The following is a 17048-nucleotide window of genomic DNA, read 5'->3' on the forward strand; positions in this document are numbered from 1 at the left end:
TGTACAATTGTGTAAGCTTGCCTTGCAATGCAGCTAAAGTAACATAGCTAGCTAACTATTTACCTGCTTATTGTGTAGTGGAGGATAAAAATAACTGTATGCCTATGGATATGTAGCTTGCTACAGTATGTAGCCGATCTGTGTATGGACCCTAAAACGTTAGTTTCTGATCTAATATTCATACCAATCTATGAACCTCAGCTATCATAGTTGTTGTATCAACTTCAAGTCTGAATGGCATTAATGAATCCTATGGATAGAGTATAGTATAATAACTTTATTGTGCCAAGGATGCAAGTCCTATATACATGTGTACTTTAGTTATTACAACGCATGAGATTCCCACATTGTAGCCTGTACATTGAATATATTCACTGATCATGTACTCTTCCTTGGCAAATAAAGGTGCTGTTCAGGTATGAACCTCTGAGACATTCTTTTTCAGTCATATCAAACTACATTATTTGAATGATGCTGTGTCTGCATGTATGTATTACAATTATACACTTCAACAGTGTTTACCACTCCTGCTCCAAGGACATCAATGATTACACATGGTAACAATGCAATAGACTAGAAACATGATTGATTTGTAATACATATATACAGGAAAAAAATGATGCATATCATTTTAACCTAGAGGATTTAGGGAGAAGGGGGAGAGGGATGAAGTGAAGAAGAGAGACTGTTATTGTGTGTGTGGTCTCACCTGGTGTCCACACTAAGTGGCTACAGAGTACTTTATGCTGAAAAACAGACACATGAGGACAAACAATAGAAGATAATGTCAATAGAAGATACTGTATGTGATGGAGACACCTACCTGAAACATTTAAATATAGAGAGCTATGTGTCTCACCACTTGGTTATTGCGAGGCTAACCCCCAGGGAAATCATGACTTGGCAGCAACAGATAGTCCAGTGAAAATGGCTGTGTTCATGTGGTGTAAAATCTGAAAATTAGCAGCTGACATCTTAATTAAGGGTTTTTTAATTAATGCATGTGAGACAGCTACAACAAGACAGGCAGAGATGGAGAAAAATAACACAAAACAGTTTAATTACCTCTGGTTATGGACACTTTTGCCAGCAATAAAGCTTCCACGGCCTGTTCCTCGGACAGTGAACATCTGGCAATATCTATATTTTCGACCCATTGATCAGCTCGCTCTCTGGAAGTAAAGATATGAACACAATAACTGAGATATGACCGTTCAATCTAAAGCAGCAGATTTTTAGGATACGTCAATACAGCCCAGTGCTGCTTACCTGAGATGCCATCTTCGTAGGTGTAGCTTTGACTTCCTTTGTGTCGCTAACTAGCTAGCCATTTCACATCGGTTACACCCGACTTGAAAAAATCTAAATATACACATTGCGAGATATTTGATGAAATAGACAGACATGCCTATATTTCCCCCATAGAAAACAATGGGAAGGCCGCAGAGTTCCAATATTATTTGTGTTTGTTTACATTTTAACTATAAAACAAAGTGAGCATGTCTCATTGCCAACAATAGCGAAGCAGGCATTGTGACTTTGAACAATAAGCTGGGAATAGAACGTTCGGAAGGCGAGTTGGTGCCACGGTGCTCAATAGAACTAATAGGAGCTGGCAGGGTGAAAAATGCACTAAAATAAGGCCTGTTTTTTCGCCATTACTTCAAAACGACGGCAAGCAGCTGGGAAATATGGTCATATTATGAAACTGGGCTCCACGGCGGATGCAATGAACTAGTTTTTATCAGAAAAGAACGTTGTTAAAAATGTCATGTGTCCAGCCTACTATCTATACGGATTTCAGAGCACTCTCGTCTGAGTGTACCAGAGCGCAGAATAATTACTTTACGAGCGCTCAACACCCGTTGGATATGGCTGGTGTCAGTAAATGTCGGAAAAAAGGCGCAATTAAATTGTTTCCAGCAGCACATTTACAGTCACCAACGCTCTGGTTAACACGAGAACTGCCTTACCAGCTCTACTAGGGCGAGTAAAATGGTCAGACTGGTCTCATTTGTGTCTGGAAGTAGCTAGCCAACGTTAGCTTGGGTCCTTGACTGCCGTTGTATGGCCAGAACGCTCAAATAAACCCTACTCCTCGGCCCGAACGTCCAGCGTGCGCTCCGAGAGCGAAACGGTCTGAATTTACAAACTGACAATTTTTCTCTGAATGGAAACACCATAATATTAATCAAATTCATTAAGCCAAATTTCTTAAAATCAATCCCATATACTATGTTATTACAAAAAAGGTTTTAAATTCTCTGGTAATGCCAATACGGAATTCTATCAAATGCTTCTCAAAGATGCCCCCTGGTGGTCAAACTAGCAATAACTTGCAGTAACAGAAGAAATGGCTGAGAATTAAGTGACGTGCCACAGTATGCTCCAGCAGCATGCAAGGTGTGCCGCAGTTTGACGCAACTTTTAAAGGAGGAACCACTGTAGCTGCGATGATCCGGTGTAAAGGTTCAGAGCTTGCGGTAGGAATCCGCTCTGGGTTGATATCGCGCTGTGCAGACTGGTAGGTATTTACCGAGCTGAGGCTTGCTGGTGTCCGAGTTAACAGTGAAGACCGCTAGCAGTGGCTTCTGATGGGGGTTCCAGTTCTAAAGTATAAAAATAGCAGATCCGTACCACATTGGGTGAGGTGGGTTGTAGGAGAGTATATTCAGTCCGTAGATGGAAAGTGAGATAAAAATATATACGAAATATATATACGGAAAAACAATATTTACATAGGACAGGACAGGACAAGACAAAACACACGTCCAACTGCTACGCCATCTTGGAACCAAATGTATTGATGTGGTGCATTTCTGGATCACCAATACAGAAGCCATACATCAAGCAAACAGAAATAAACTCTCTATGCTCTCTATGAACTGAATTCCAACCTTTTTCACTGGGCTGGCAGGCGGCCTAGTGGTAAAAAGCATTGGGTCAGTAACCAAAAGGTATCTGGTGGAAATCCCAAAATAAATTAGGTGAAGAGTTGGAGGCTGATACTTCTTCCTGCTGGTGCACCCTTGAGCTTCATCGATTGGAACTGAAGTGGACAGCTGACAGTGGCGTGCTGCGGTAATGGAATAGAAAGGCATTTCACTGTACTTGTGCACATGACAATAGAAACTTGGAAAGTTGGTATGAATAAAGTACAAGGGCCTTTTGTGCCTCATCGTCCAATACCAAACAACACCTTTGTAGTTCTCATTCTCCAGCCTTGAGATGGGCTGATTGGAGAGGTCATGGGTCATGATGGCCATTAATACACAAGGAGTTTCTGACATTTATCAAATATATTCTTATAATAATAAATCTGTGGTTAGGCTAGGTGACCATCTCAAGTGCATTCCAGCCATTGTACCCCTTGAACACCATGATCAAGAGTAAAACACTTGAATCATTCAAACATGGAATTTATTAAAATAGTTTGTTTATTTAACTTGACAAGTCAGCTAAGAACAAATTCTTATTTACAATGACGGCCTACCCGAGCCAAACCCTAACAACACTGGGCCAATTGTGCGCCGCCCTATGAGACTCCCAATCACAGCCGGTTGTGATACAGTCTTGAATCAAACCAGGGTCTGTAGTGACGCCTCTGCACTGAGATGCGATGCCTTAGACCGCTGTGCTACTAGGGAGCCCCAATTTAGATGAGTATAACCTAGGCAAGGACACAAGGATGGACCTTCCTGTTTCATTCTCTTTAGAGAGTCAAGTGAATGTACTTGCAAAGTGTTTGTATATGACTGAAAAGCTGGTCCAAGGCAGGCCTATTTTGTTTCCTTGGGGCTACAGACACAATTTAGTTATTAAAGGTCCAATGCAGCAGTTTTGATCAATATCAAAACATTTTCTAGGTAACAATTAAGTACCTTATTGTGATAGTTTTCAATTAAAATTGTCACAGATTAACAAAAATAGCTTCTTAGCAAAGAACAATTTTTCAAGCAAGAATTTTGATAGGTCTGTCTGGGAGTGATCTGAGTGGGGAGGGGAAATCTGAAAACTAGCTGTTATTGGTGGAAAGGTTTGAAACTCTTTCTCTTTGAAAGAAAGAGTTTCTTTCTTTCAAAGGTTTGAAACTCTTTCAGGCCAAAACTCCATCCCACCAAAACAGGCTTAAATTTCAGGCAGTCTTTTCAAACAGCTCTTACACTCAAAGGGCATTATCATAATTTTAACAATTCCATAGTGTTATCCCAACCTCATAATGTGGACATATACATAAAACACATGTAAATCACAATTTTGACTGCACTGGGCCTTTAAACATATAGCAGCATAACTTTACGCTTATACAACTCTGTCATATGGTAAAGAAAGCCAACTATAGCCTATAAGTCTGACAAATGCAGGGTGAATTACAGAAATGTGTATAAATACCCGCCAAGGAGGCAGGAATAACACAAATATTCTCAGTTTATACCAATAAACCTCTTATGGAAAGTGAATGGCGCCATCTAGTGTATTGCTATACATTGCATGGCATTACAAACTGCACGTCCACCCACAGTGATAGAGCGCTGAAGTGAATTGAATGTAAACAAACTGCCTGCTTACTCCTCCTTCTTTGGTAATTGGGAAATGGCATGCAGTGTGTGGTAGAGGAGAAACCAAACTCTTCATTATAAACTGGGTGGTTTGAACCCTGAATGCTGATTGGCTGACAGCCGTGGTATATCAGACCGTATACCATCGGTATGAGAAAATCTGTATTTTTCCTGCTCTAATTACGTTGGTAACCAGTTTATAATAGCAATAAGGCACCTCAGGGGTTTGTGATATATGGCCAATTTACCACCGCTAAGGGCTGTGTCCAGGCACTCCGCTTTGCATTGTGTCTAAGAACAGCCCTTAGCTGTGGTATATTGGCCATATACCACACCCTCTTATTGCTTTAATAATTTCTTGTTTAGGTAGTTAGCTACACATCAAATACATTTATTGAAAAAGCATTTACAATGTGGTACAAACAAAGCGTGCACTGTCAATGGGAGAGTAGTTAGCTAGCTAGCTGGTAACTGCTCTTAGCAACGCTAGCATTTACATACTACTATACTGAACAAAAATATAAATGCAACATAAAAGATCACAGAAATGTTCCATATGCACAAAAAGCATAGGAGAAAAGCATTTCTCCTTCGCCAAGATAATCCATCCACCTGACAGTGTGGTATATCTAGAAGCTGATTAAACAGTATGATCATTACACAGGTGCACCTTGTGCTGGAGATAATAAAATGCCACTCTAAAATGTACAATGCCATTTACAATGGTAGCCTACTCCGGCCAAACCGACGGTGTTGGGCCAATTGTGCGCCGCCCTATGGGACTCCCAATCACAGCTAGATGTGATGCAGCCTGGTTTCAAACCAGGGACTGCAGTGATGCCTCTTACACTGAGATGCAGTGCTTTAGACCGGTAATAAATTAGGGCCTAATGAATTTATTTAAATTAACTAATTTCCTTATATGAACTGTAATTCAGTAATATCTTGAAATTGTTGCATGTTCTGTTTATATTTTTGGCTCAGTATAAATGAGCGTTACTAGGAATTAGCCTGCAAAAAAACGGAATATCCTGCCATAAATTAAATAAGACTCAAATTTCAATTTATACCCTGCTGATTGTCCGTAGGGTTGGTTCTTATGCATGGGGACATTGAGAAAAATAATCTAATAGAACATAAATTATACAGACTTTCCAAACGTGGGACCGGTCTGTTGTAGACTCACTTTCTCTCCGGTTACTTGCCTCATGTCAAAATAAAAGTCCTGCAGGTGTGGCATACCTTGAAAAAAAAGCAAGAACTTGGGGGATCTTTAATTTTGATATGAGGTAAGCAGAGAGGAATTGACCTCGCTGAGGAATGTTTCTACAACAGACCCGGGTTTGGATTTTCTGTTTAATTATACTATGTTCCATTAGATTTTTTTCTCTCAAATTCACCCATGAATAAGGACAGAGTAAATTGAAATGTAATTGTATTTAATTATTCAGTTTTTTTGCAAGCTAATTCCAGCATTGTAAAAAGCAGCTAGCTAGCGAGCTATGTTAAGTTACAGCAAGCTAACTTTAGTTGTCTCCAAGAAACAATTAAAATATATTGTAAACTGCATCGCAGTGCTAGCTGTGCCACCAGAGACTTTGGGTTCGAGCCCAGGCTCTGTCGCAGCCGGCCGCGACCGGGAGGCCCATGGGGCGGCGCACAATTGGCCTAGCGTCATCCGGGTTAGGGAGGGTTTGGCCGGCAGGGATATCCTTTTTTCATCGCGCACTAGCGCAGATCGTGCTGAAAGTCCTGCCTCTCCCATCTCCTCATTGGTTTATAGAAGCAGGTACCCACGTGCCATTTCCTCATTGGTTATACCCATGTGGGTGATTGAAAGACAAAATGTTTTGCCGGTTGTCTTGGTAAAAGTGCAGATGCCAATCACCAAATAAATTAAACAATGAAAAAGCCAGGAAGTAGGAGAGATGACTAGAAATGATTCGGTTGACCGTTTTTATGTGTGGATTAATTGTCGGAGTAGAGGACCTTGTGCATTTCAGGTAAAATAACAACTCAATGTTTATACCCCAGGACAAATTAGCTAGCAACAGCAAGCTAGCTAAATAGGACAAATTAGCTAGCAAGTGCAAGCTAACTAGCTAAATTGCCATAAATGTTTAATGCTTTTCGACCTGTCCCCAAATTAATGTCGTTGGTTCAGAGTTTGTTTTGATATTTTAACCTGCGTGTAGTGATTGCGTTTGGTGTAGGGGGACAAAATTAATTTATGCACGATGGCGCACACGGTTTGGGTTCCGTGTTAGGCACTGCATCTCAGTGCTAGAGGTGTCACTACAGATCCTGGTTCAATTCCAGACTGTATCACAACCGGACGTGATTGGGAGACCCATAGGGTGGCCCAGTGTCGTTAGAGTTTGGATGAGGTAGGCCGTCATTGCAAATAAGAATTTGTTCTTAACTGACTTGCCTAGTTAAATAAAGGTTAACTAAAAAATGTAATACAGATTTATCATAACTAGAAGCTACTGCAATGGTGCATAATTGTGAGGCCCTGTTTTAAATTATGAATTGTTGCTATTCTATCCTGGTTGGTTGCATTTCACTATTCCATTTTGTCATGCCATGAACAGCCCACAAACTGAGGGCCTAGAAAGTGAATGAATTCTTTGGCGAAACCAGCTTGCATCTTTATGATCTCTCATCCTGCTTAGAGAAGGCGCAAAGTAGCTTGACTTTGATCAGTGTAATCATTAATGATGTCAGTAGACTTTGGTTGTCTACTATTATTTCACTGGAGGTCTGGAGGTAGAATTGATTGATATATTATCTTGTATTTTTTCCTTTAGGTCTGATGTCATGTCTCGACCGTGTTGAAGATTACATTAATGCAGGGAGTCCAGGCTCTGCTAGGCCTTCACAGAACCCTGTACCAGCTTTTAGCCACTTTGTTGCATCTCCTGCCCAGCTGACCTCTGTCGGTCTTCCCAGGGGTCTTTGCACCGTCACTCCAAATGTCAGCGACTCAAAGCCTTCAGTGGGACTTGAGAATGAGTCCCTGCTGGAGAGCTTGACCTTCATGTGGTGGACGTGAAGATGGGGCACCAGTGCCAACCGGGTGTGCTCCACAAGGTCATCACCAATGAGCAAGGTCTGGCTCACTTCCTCCATGGCAAAGGCGCCAGCCGGAAAGTGGTGACAGGCATCATCCCCTGGTACCCATGCGCCATCACTTATTCGGGCGAGCACCTGGAGCAACACTGGCCGATGTGGCGGAGTGTCTTCAAGAGCGACAGTGAGATCATCAGCATTCTGGACCGCTCGCCCGAGTCCTCCTCGAGCGGCAACAACAACCTGGAGATTTGATTTGAAGAACATTGTGTTCCTGGGCTCGCTGGGCCTCAACGCCAAGGACCTCCACCACCTACTGACCACGGCGCTGCGGACCGTCTCCAACAGTGTCGAGCTCAACCACCCCCGGTGGAGTTCCTGGAAGACGTGTGCACTGAGTTGGGTGGGTAGGACCCTGGGCAGTTCGCCAAGTCGGTGGTTTCTCGAAACCTATACATCCTCATCCACAGCACCAAGAGGGTGAAGGCAAACATTGACTTCCTAAGGCTTCTTTCAAGATGAGTGACCCGGAGCTGCTGGCTCTGCTGCAGGGTGCCTGGGCAAAAATCCTGGACCTCTCTAACGAGTACCTGAAGAGAAACATCAAGAGGCTTCAGGAGAAGCTGGCGTCTCTCGGCTGTCGGTAAGTTGACATCAAGAAACTGATGGTCTGCTACCCCACTGTGCTGTTCATCAGGCCGGATACGCTGAGCTCCAAACTTGACTGACTGTCTGTTAAAGATACTGGAGAATACTGGAGAAAGTCCTGAAGTATGATCATCACAGGGCGACTAGAGGAGCTGCATAAGCTCCGGTATGACTTTGAAAAGAACGGCATCAATATTCTGGACACAAGCCAATAAAGATACGACCCCAAGTCGGAAAGACTGGCTCTCTCGTCAGAGGAATGAGTTGTGTCAACATTTGGGTTATGATTAGAATTTAATCCGATTTTTTTTTGCACAAATGTTTGCCATTGCTGCCTGAAGCATGACCTCTACATATGACTGTCCTACTCCTAACCTATACGATTTGATTGTGCATAGCTACAGTGGGGAGAACAAGTATTTGATACACTGCCGATTTTGCAGGTTTTCCTACTTACAAAGCATGTAGAGGTCTGTAATTTTTATCATAGGTACACTTCAACTGTGAGAGACGGAATTTAAAACAAAAATCCAGAAAATCACATTGTATGATTTTTAAGTAATTAATTCGCATTTTATTGCATGACATAAGTATTTGATACATCAGAAAAGCAGAACTTAATATTTGGTACAGAAACCTTTGTTTTGCCATTAACAGAGATCATACGTTTCCTGTAGTTCTTGACCAGGTTTGCACCACTGCAGCAGGGATTTTGGCCCACTCCTCCATACAGACTTCTCCAGATCCTTCAGGTTTCGGGGCTGTCGCTGGGCAATACGGACTTTCAGCTCCCTCCAAAGATTTTCTATTGGGTTCAGGTCTGGAGACTGGCTAGGCACTCCAGGACCATGAGATGCTTCTTACGGAGCCACTCCTTAGTTGCCCTGGCTGCGTGTTTCGGGTCGTTGTCATGCTGGAAGACCCAGCCACGACCCATCTTCAATGCAATTACTGAGGGAAGGAGGTTGTTGGCCAAGATCTCGCGATGCATGGCCCCATCCATCCTCCCTCAATACGGTGCAGTCATCCTGTCCCCTTTGCAGAAAAGCATCCCCAAAGAATGATGTTTCCACCTCCAAGCTTCACGGTTAGGATGGTGTTCTTGGGGTTGTACTAATCCTTCTTCTTCTCCAAACACGGCGAGTGGAGTTTAGACCAAAAAGCTCTATTTTTGTCTCATCAGACCACATGACCTTCTCCAATTCCTCCTCTGGATCATCCAGATGGTCATTGGCAAACTTCAGACGGGCCTGGAGATGCGCTGGCTTGAGCAGGGGGACCTTGCGTGCGCTGCAGGATTTTAATCCATGACGGCGTAGTGTGTTACTATGGTTTTCTTTGAGACTGTGGTCCCAGCTCTCTTCAGGTCATTAACCAGGTCCTGCCGTGTAGTTCTGGGCTGATCCCTCACCTTCCTCATGATCATTGATGCCCCACGAGGTGAGATCTTGCATGGAGCCCCAGACCGAGGGTGATTGACCGTCATCTTGAACTTCTTCCATTTTCTAATAATTGCGCCAACAGTTGTTGCCTTCTCACCAAGCTGCTTACCTATTGTCCTGTAGCCCATCCCAGCCTTGTGCAGGTCTACAATTTTATCCCTGATGTCCTTACACAGCTCTCTGGTCTTGGCCATTGTGGAGAGGTTGGAGTCTGTTTGATTGAGTGGGTGGAAGGTGTCTTTTATACAGGTAACGAGTTCAAACAGGTGCAGTTAATACAGGTAATGAGTGGAGAACAGGAGGGCTTCTTAAAGACAAAACTAACAGGTCTGTGAGAGCCGGAATTCTTACTGGTTGGTAGGTGATCAAATACTTATGTCATGCAACAAAATGCGAATTAATTACTTAAAAATCATACAATGTGATTTTCTGGATTTTTGTTTTAAATTCCGTCTCTCACAGTTGAAGTGTACCTATGATAAAAATTACAGACCTCTACATGCTTTGTAAGTAGGAAAACCTGCAAAATCGGCAGTGTATCAAATACTTGTTCTCCCCACTGTATATAGCTTCAAATGTATATGGTAGGTAAAAACAACTCAATCATATAGAGAATCATGTCAGTATCAGGAAACCTTATTTTTATGGAAAACAAAGAGTAAGCCTAAGTAAGGTAGTGTAATCGTATTTGACCCATGATTTAGATTTTTACAATTGCTGACGAACTATGTATTATAGTACTGTGTCAATGCATTTCTCCGGTTATGTGGCAGCTTAGTGAACTTCGATGCCTTCAGTTCAGAGGAAACACCACCCTTACCAATGGTTTTACAGAACTGTCAACTGCCAAGAGGCATCAAGACACTGTTGTTACTGTGTCCGAATAATGAACGATTCTCAAACTTCTTTCTCATTTGCCAGATGAGTTGTCCAATGAGAAATCAGTCAAACCCTTTCTTCCTAGCTTATTTGCCTTAGTGAATGAATGTGAAAAATAAGGATATCATTTTTACCAAACAAAAGGTTTGGAGAAGGTTAGTGTTTGAAATGGACAACAAAATATGATGCATTAGGTTTACAATAAGTAATATTTATGTATGTGCTCTGTTTCACACAAATGTATGCCAATAAACAGTAATAAAATATGACAGTTGATACTTTAATTAAACCTAAGAATTCAAAATGTCACTTTCTGTATTTTGAAAACTTGATTGCTGAAATGCAAAACATTTTGGGACTGTATTAACACTGGACTAATGAAATGAATACCAAAAGATTGTTTTGGAGTGATATTTTCCTGTAATGCTTTGATTTAGTATTTATGGCTAATTGAGTGCATTTATATGAAAACATCAACCTGTGGAGAGTGTCTACCTGCTATTAACGGTATTCAATATAATGTTGCATGCATATGCTACAGTGAAAGGCTACAGTGCAATTTTGATTGAATTGAGCAGTCTCCTAACAAAAGAGAATGAGAGAGGGAGATTCTCATTTGGGCAAAAGAACATCCTCTCTCCTCCGTCCTCCGGAAACCGATAATGGCTGAGTGGTCGAAGAGAGTGTCAATTCATTAGTAGGCAAACGGAAGTGTCCTCCCCTCCAGTGTCGGAAAAAGTACACAGTTGTCATATTTGAGTAAAAGTAAAGATACCTTAATAGAAAATGACTCAAGTGAAAGTCACCCAGGAAAACACTACTTCAATAAAAATATTTGGTGTTAAATATACTTAAGTATCAAAAGTAAATGTAATTGCTCAAAGTATAAATAATTTCAAGTTCCTTATATAAAGCAAACCAGACTGCATCATTTTCTTGTTTTAATTTACGGATAGCCAGGGGTACACGCCAACACTCAGACATCATTACAAATTAAGCATGTGTGTTTAATGAGTCTGCCAGATCAGAGGCAGTAGGGATGACCAGGGATGTTCTCATGATAAGTGTGTGAATTGGACCATTTTCCTGTCCTGCTAAGTATAACAAATGTAAGGAATACTTTTTGATGTCAGGGAAAATGTTTGGAGAAAAAAGTACATGATTTTCTTTAGGAATATAGTGAAATAAAGGTCAAAAATATAAATAGTAAAGTAAAGTAGAAAAACTATTTAAGTAATACTTTAAAGTATTTTTACTTAAGTACTTTACACCATTGCTCCCCTCCATAGCCACCATTCATCGAGGATACTCAAGTATTTGGAAAAGTTTTGAAATCTGCCACAACCCCTTAGAATCAGCTTTTGTTTTGACAGAGGAGGAAAAACATGCACACGTTTAAAAACAATATGCTACTTATTGGTTTATCTATAAAATGTATTGCATTACTAACTTAATTTGTTTTGAGCACTTTACACATTTATTTTGGGATCCACCCACTCTAAACCGAATTTGCCCAATGACTTGAGACTCATTTCAAGCAAGCACATTTCCATCCACGTTGACTCTCCTTAATTAACTGTGACCTTTTTCAAAAGGAGGCGAGAGAGGACGCAGGAGGTGAGCAAAATCTAATTGATAAAAAGCCAGAGAATAGAACACATTTCTCCTAATGGTAGGCAGTTAGCATAAGGTACTACAGTAACTCTTTATTCTGATTGCTTTTGCATGGCCATTTCTGAGAACACAAGGAAAAATTGGATCAAGAAAAATTTATAAGGACTTCATCACTACCTATCAGAAACTTTAAAAGCCTAGCTGGGTATGAGTCAATCATGACACACAGGGTTTTAAAACATGCCTTTTGATTGTCATTAAACTAGAATAGATTGTCATTAACGTTGAATTACCATACGACTCTTTTGAAGCACTTGGTAAGTTTTCAAATGACACCAACTCTGCATATTTGAATTATTCAAACGTTCAAATGATATTCCTCAATTACTTTAAATGATGAATTTGTTTAATTTCTACTAGATATGAAATACTACATTTCATCAAATTTTTATTGAATCTTTACAAGGAATGACATCCCGTATCCCACTAGAAAGGCTTTCTAAGATACTTCATATTTGAAAAATACCTCCGTTAAATACCTCCGTTAACACAATGACATCACTTTTAGAGACACCTTTGAGGGGCAGATCTGGATGAATCCAGGTTCACTGGCGTCTTTACATTTTCCAATAGAGAAGTATGGGAAGAGTCTCTCATTAAATGTGTCTTTGTGAGTGTAGATTTTTGACATGTCACGGGGGTCATAGAAGGACAATTCCCCTCCACTGTAGTCTAGTTGCACCATAATCATTTGGGGTCTCCACTTCAGAGCAAGAAGCTTAGCCTCTGGATCTGTATATTCACTATTTTCCAAACCTAGAGCCCAGATTCCATATTTTGGTTTTGCGAATGTCCTATCTTTTCTATTGATTGACTCTTTGGTTCCCCACATCCACCTCCCAGCTGTGCTTTCCTGAGGTGAACCCTACAGAATCCAAAACGTTTGCGTTAAATGTGCATCGGTCTGGATGTTCTGTCAGCTTCTGCTGCGTGCCTGTGTTTCACACACTGGTCAGATCATCAGACAAAGTGAGAAAGCTGGGAGAATTATTGGGGTCCAGAATCACAGGAGAGTAAAGATAAGGAAATACACTGTCAGTTCCATATAGTGTATAACTTGTCTTTGGTATAGCTACATCATGAAAACTGACTATAAAGACAAGTTGTGACACAAATAAAATGTTGTTTAACCTTCTCTATCATCGACAATACATCATATTAATCACAAACATATTCTCTTTTCAGTGTTACTCACTGTGGTTATCAATCACCAGCATCTTCTCCCAGAGTCTAAATTTGAGGTTACCCAGGACTTTTTTGGCCACATGTATGAGCTCTCCCGTTATAATCTTTGGATTCTGTGGTGTGCACTGCAGCTGGGCCCGACAACTATAAAGAATAATAATGGGTGAGTGTTTTCCTTACACTGTAAGGAGTCAATGGACAAGGAAAGAGTCCTAACCACTAATGTTAGCATTTTAACCAAAAAACAATGGAAATCAATGAACCCGATATCAACATGTTTTAAATCAGTGCCCAAATCATCTCAGAGATACTTCAAACCAAGTCATTGAGCTACACAATCCTTTCAGAAAGTTTGTTTTGTTTATAATTGTACTTACTGTCCATATGGTTTTTGATCAAATTAGGAGTAGCACTTATCAATTAAGTGTATGCTTTGATTTTTTGCTAATCCAATATGGCCACTTGATTTCCCATTTCTGCTTGATCATTGCATTCATTCATGATGCACATTGGTGTGTTCCAGTACAATTGTACTCGAGTTGAGCTTGGCACCAAGCTTCTTCCAGCAATTCATGAACACCATCCATTAACATTTTGAGATGGGATTTTTAGGCCATATCGTTTATGTGTAAGAAGAGTCTCTACATCAGTAACAAACAGATTCTGTATGACATTTGGGAAATAAAAGACGTTGGACATACCTAATTTTGATGCTTTTGTAGCTCTAGGAATGATAAGAAAAACACACAATTGTAATGATATTATGCTAGAATATAGTCAGGAACACATAGGAATATCCTACGGCGATAACAACCTTAGACAAGAAAACAAATCTGAAGCCATCATCATAATGGATCCTATTTAAACAGCTGCAGCAATGTCCCTCTATTCTAATCACCACCAGCTCTTTGGGGGAAATGGTTATCCACAATCATACTGATTGCACTGCATATTGTTGTGGTGATAACATTATCTAATCCTTACCCTCAAACTGAACTGCAAGCATTGCATGTCTGTTTTCCTAACTAACAGACAATGTTTGTAGTCTAGTTTTGGGATTACTGTGTACATACCTTCAGAAAGCGCAAATCCTGCTTCTTTAGCTCTTGTTCCAAAGTAGTGATACTCTTTGTAAGAGCTGAGATTTGGTCATGAATGATCTTCATTTCTGTGGTCATACTATCTTTCTTCTGCTCCTCTTCCTTCCTCAGTTCACCTAGTCTGGCCTTCTCTTCATCTCTCAGAAATTGGTGGAGCTTCTCAAACTCCAACTTTATCTGCCTCTCAGTGTCCACCAATTGTGTCTATGACAATGAAGCATCTTAATTAACGCACAAACCTGGTTGGGGCTGGAAATATCCTGATTTTGGTAGAAAGGTAGAAAACTAGAAGAATAGATAGAACATTTTAGAACAATTAATAGAAAACACACATTTTAAAAGCTCAAAGCAAAAAAGTATGTTCAATTTATTTCAGATAAAGGACTATATTTTTATTTTATTTTTGTTCTTCAATTTACAATACACTTACCTTTTGTGCGTTGAACAATATGCTTATATTTCCTCTCACTCCATAATATCTTCAGCTTGTCCTGCAGAGACTTTAGGTCCAGCTTCAGCTTTTCCTGTTTGACATTGTATGGGTTGTTAATATAGCCATATAGCGTACAACTACATTCACAAAACTACATTCACATTCACTGGTCACTTCCTATACTGTTTACATATAGTTTCTTACTCAATATGTACAGTATGTACTGTATTTTAGACACAGCTCATCCTAATATACAGAGCCGGAAAGTATCCACACTACTTGACTTTATCCACATTTTGTTGTGTTATAGCCTCAATTTAAAATGTATTAAATTGAGATTTTGTGTCACTGGCCTACACACAATACCCCCCTTTTTGTTGTTGTTGACATTTTGACAAATTAATTAAATATGAAAAGCTTTCTTGTGTCAGTAAATATTCACTCCTTTGTTATGGCAAACCTTAACTTTCTTAACAATTCACAGAATAAGTTGCATGGACTCACTCTGTGTGCAATAATAGTAGTGTTTAACATGATTTTTGAAATGACTACCTCTGTACACCACACATACAATTATAAGGTCCCTCAGTCGAGCAGTGAACTTCAAACACAGTCAACCACAAAGACGAGGGCGGTTTTACAATGCCTCGCAAAGAAGGGCCCTTAATGGTAGATGGGTAAAAATTTAAAAAAGCAAACATTGAATATCCCTTTGAGCATGGTGAAGTTATTATTTACATTTTGGAGGGTGTATCAATACACCCAGTTACTACCGAAAAGGAAGAAAACTGCTCAGGGTTTTCACCATCAGGCCAATGGTGACTTTTAAACGTTATAGAGTTTCATCGCTGTGATTGGTGAAAACTGAGGATGGATCAACAACATTGTAGTTACTCCACAATACTAACCTAAATGACAGAGTGAAAAGAATGAAGCTTGTACAGAATACAAATATTCCAAAACATGCATCCTGTTTGCAATAAGGCACTAAAGTAAAACTGCAAAAAATGTGACAAAGAAATTAACTTTATGTCCTGAACACAAGGCATTATGTTTGGGCAAATCTCACACAACACATCAATGAGTACCACTCTTCATATTTTCAAGCATGATGGTGGCTGCATCATGTTATGGGTATGCTTGTCATCAGCAAGGACTAGGGAGTTTTTTTTAGGATAAAAAAAAACAGAATAGAGCTAAGCACAGGCTAAATCGAAGAGGAAAATCTGGTTCAGTCTGCTTTCCAACAGACACTGTGTCACGTTGGTAACAAAGATTCGGGAGACAGGCGCAGGAATGCGTAATATGGTTTTTATTCATCCCAAATTACGGTGTGCCGTGTAAAGGCACAGGGATGAAGACTAAACAAACACATAACAAATCAGGGTTGAAACCCAAACAAAAGAGCGAGGAGTACCTTGAATAAATAACACAAGCGCACGATGAGACCCGTAATCATCTGCACAATCCACAAGGGCACGACAGCACAGGTACTCACACTCACCAACGAACATAGTAACAATAATCGACAGCACCATGGTGAACAAAGGGCACATATATACAAATACAATCAGTGGGAATAGGGGCCAGGTGTGCACAATGAAAGTTCCAGGGGAATCCGTGAGACACTGGGACAGAAATTCGCCTTTCAGCAGCACAGTAACCTAAAATACAGGGCCAAATACACACTGGAGTTGCTTACCAAGACAACATTGAATATTCCTGAGTGGCCTATTTGACTTAAATCGGCTTGAAAATATATGTCAAGACTTTAAAATGGCTGTCTAGCAATGATCAACAATCAACTTGACAGAGCTTGAAGAATAAAAAAAAAGAATAATGTGCAAATATTGTACAATCCAGGTTCGCAACGCTCTTAGATACTTACCAAGAAAGACTCACAGCTGTAATCGCTGCCAAAGATGATTCTAACATGCATTGAGTCAGGGGTATGAATACTTATGAAAATTAGATATATCAGTATTTCAATTTCAATACATTTGCAAACATTTGTAAAAACATGTTTTCACTTTGACATTATGGGGTATTGTGTGTA

The 17048-nt window shown here is 40.3% G+C and overlaps 1 pseudogene; it reads left to right on the forward strand.

Annotated features, from left to right (window-relative positions):
• The first annotated feature begins 2396 nt into the window (after window positions 1-2396).
• Window positions 2397-8278, forward strand: LOC111954824 (transcription termination factor 1, mitochondrial-like; annotated as a pseudogene).
• Window positions 8279-17048: the final 8770 nt, after the last annotated feature.

This window comes from Salvelinus sp. IW2-2015, linkage group LG30 (assembly GCF_002910315.2).
Source record: "Salvelinus sp. IW2-2015 linkage group LG30, ASM291031v2, whole genome shotgun sequence".
Taxonomy (NCBI): domain Eukaryota; kingdom Metazoa; phylum Chordata; class Actinopteri; order Salmoniformes; family Salmonidae; genus Salvelinus; species Salvelinus sp. IW2-2015.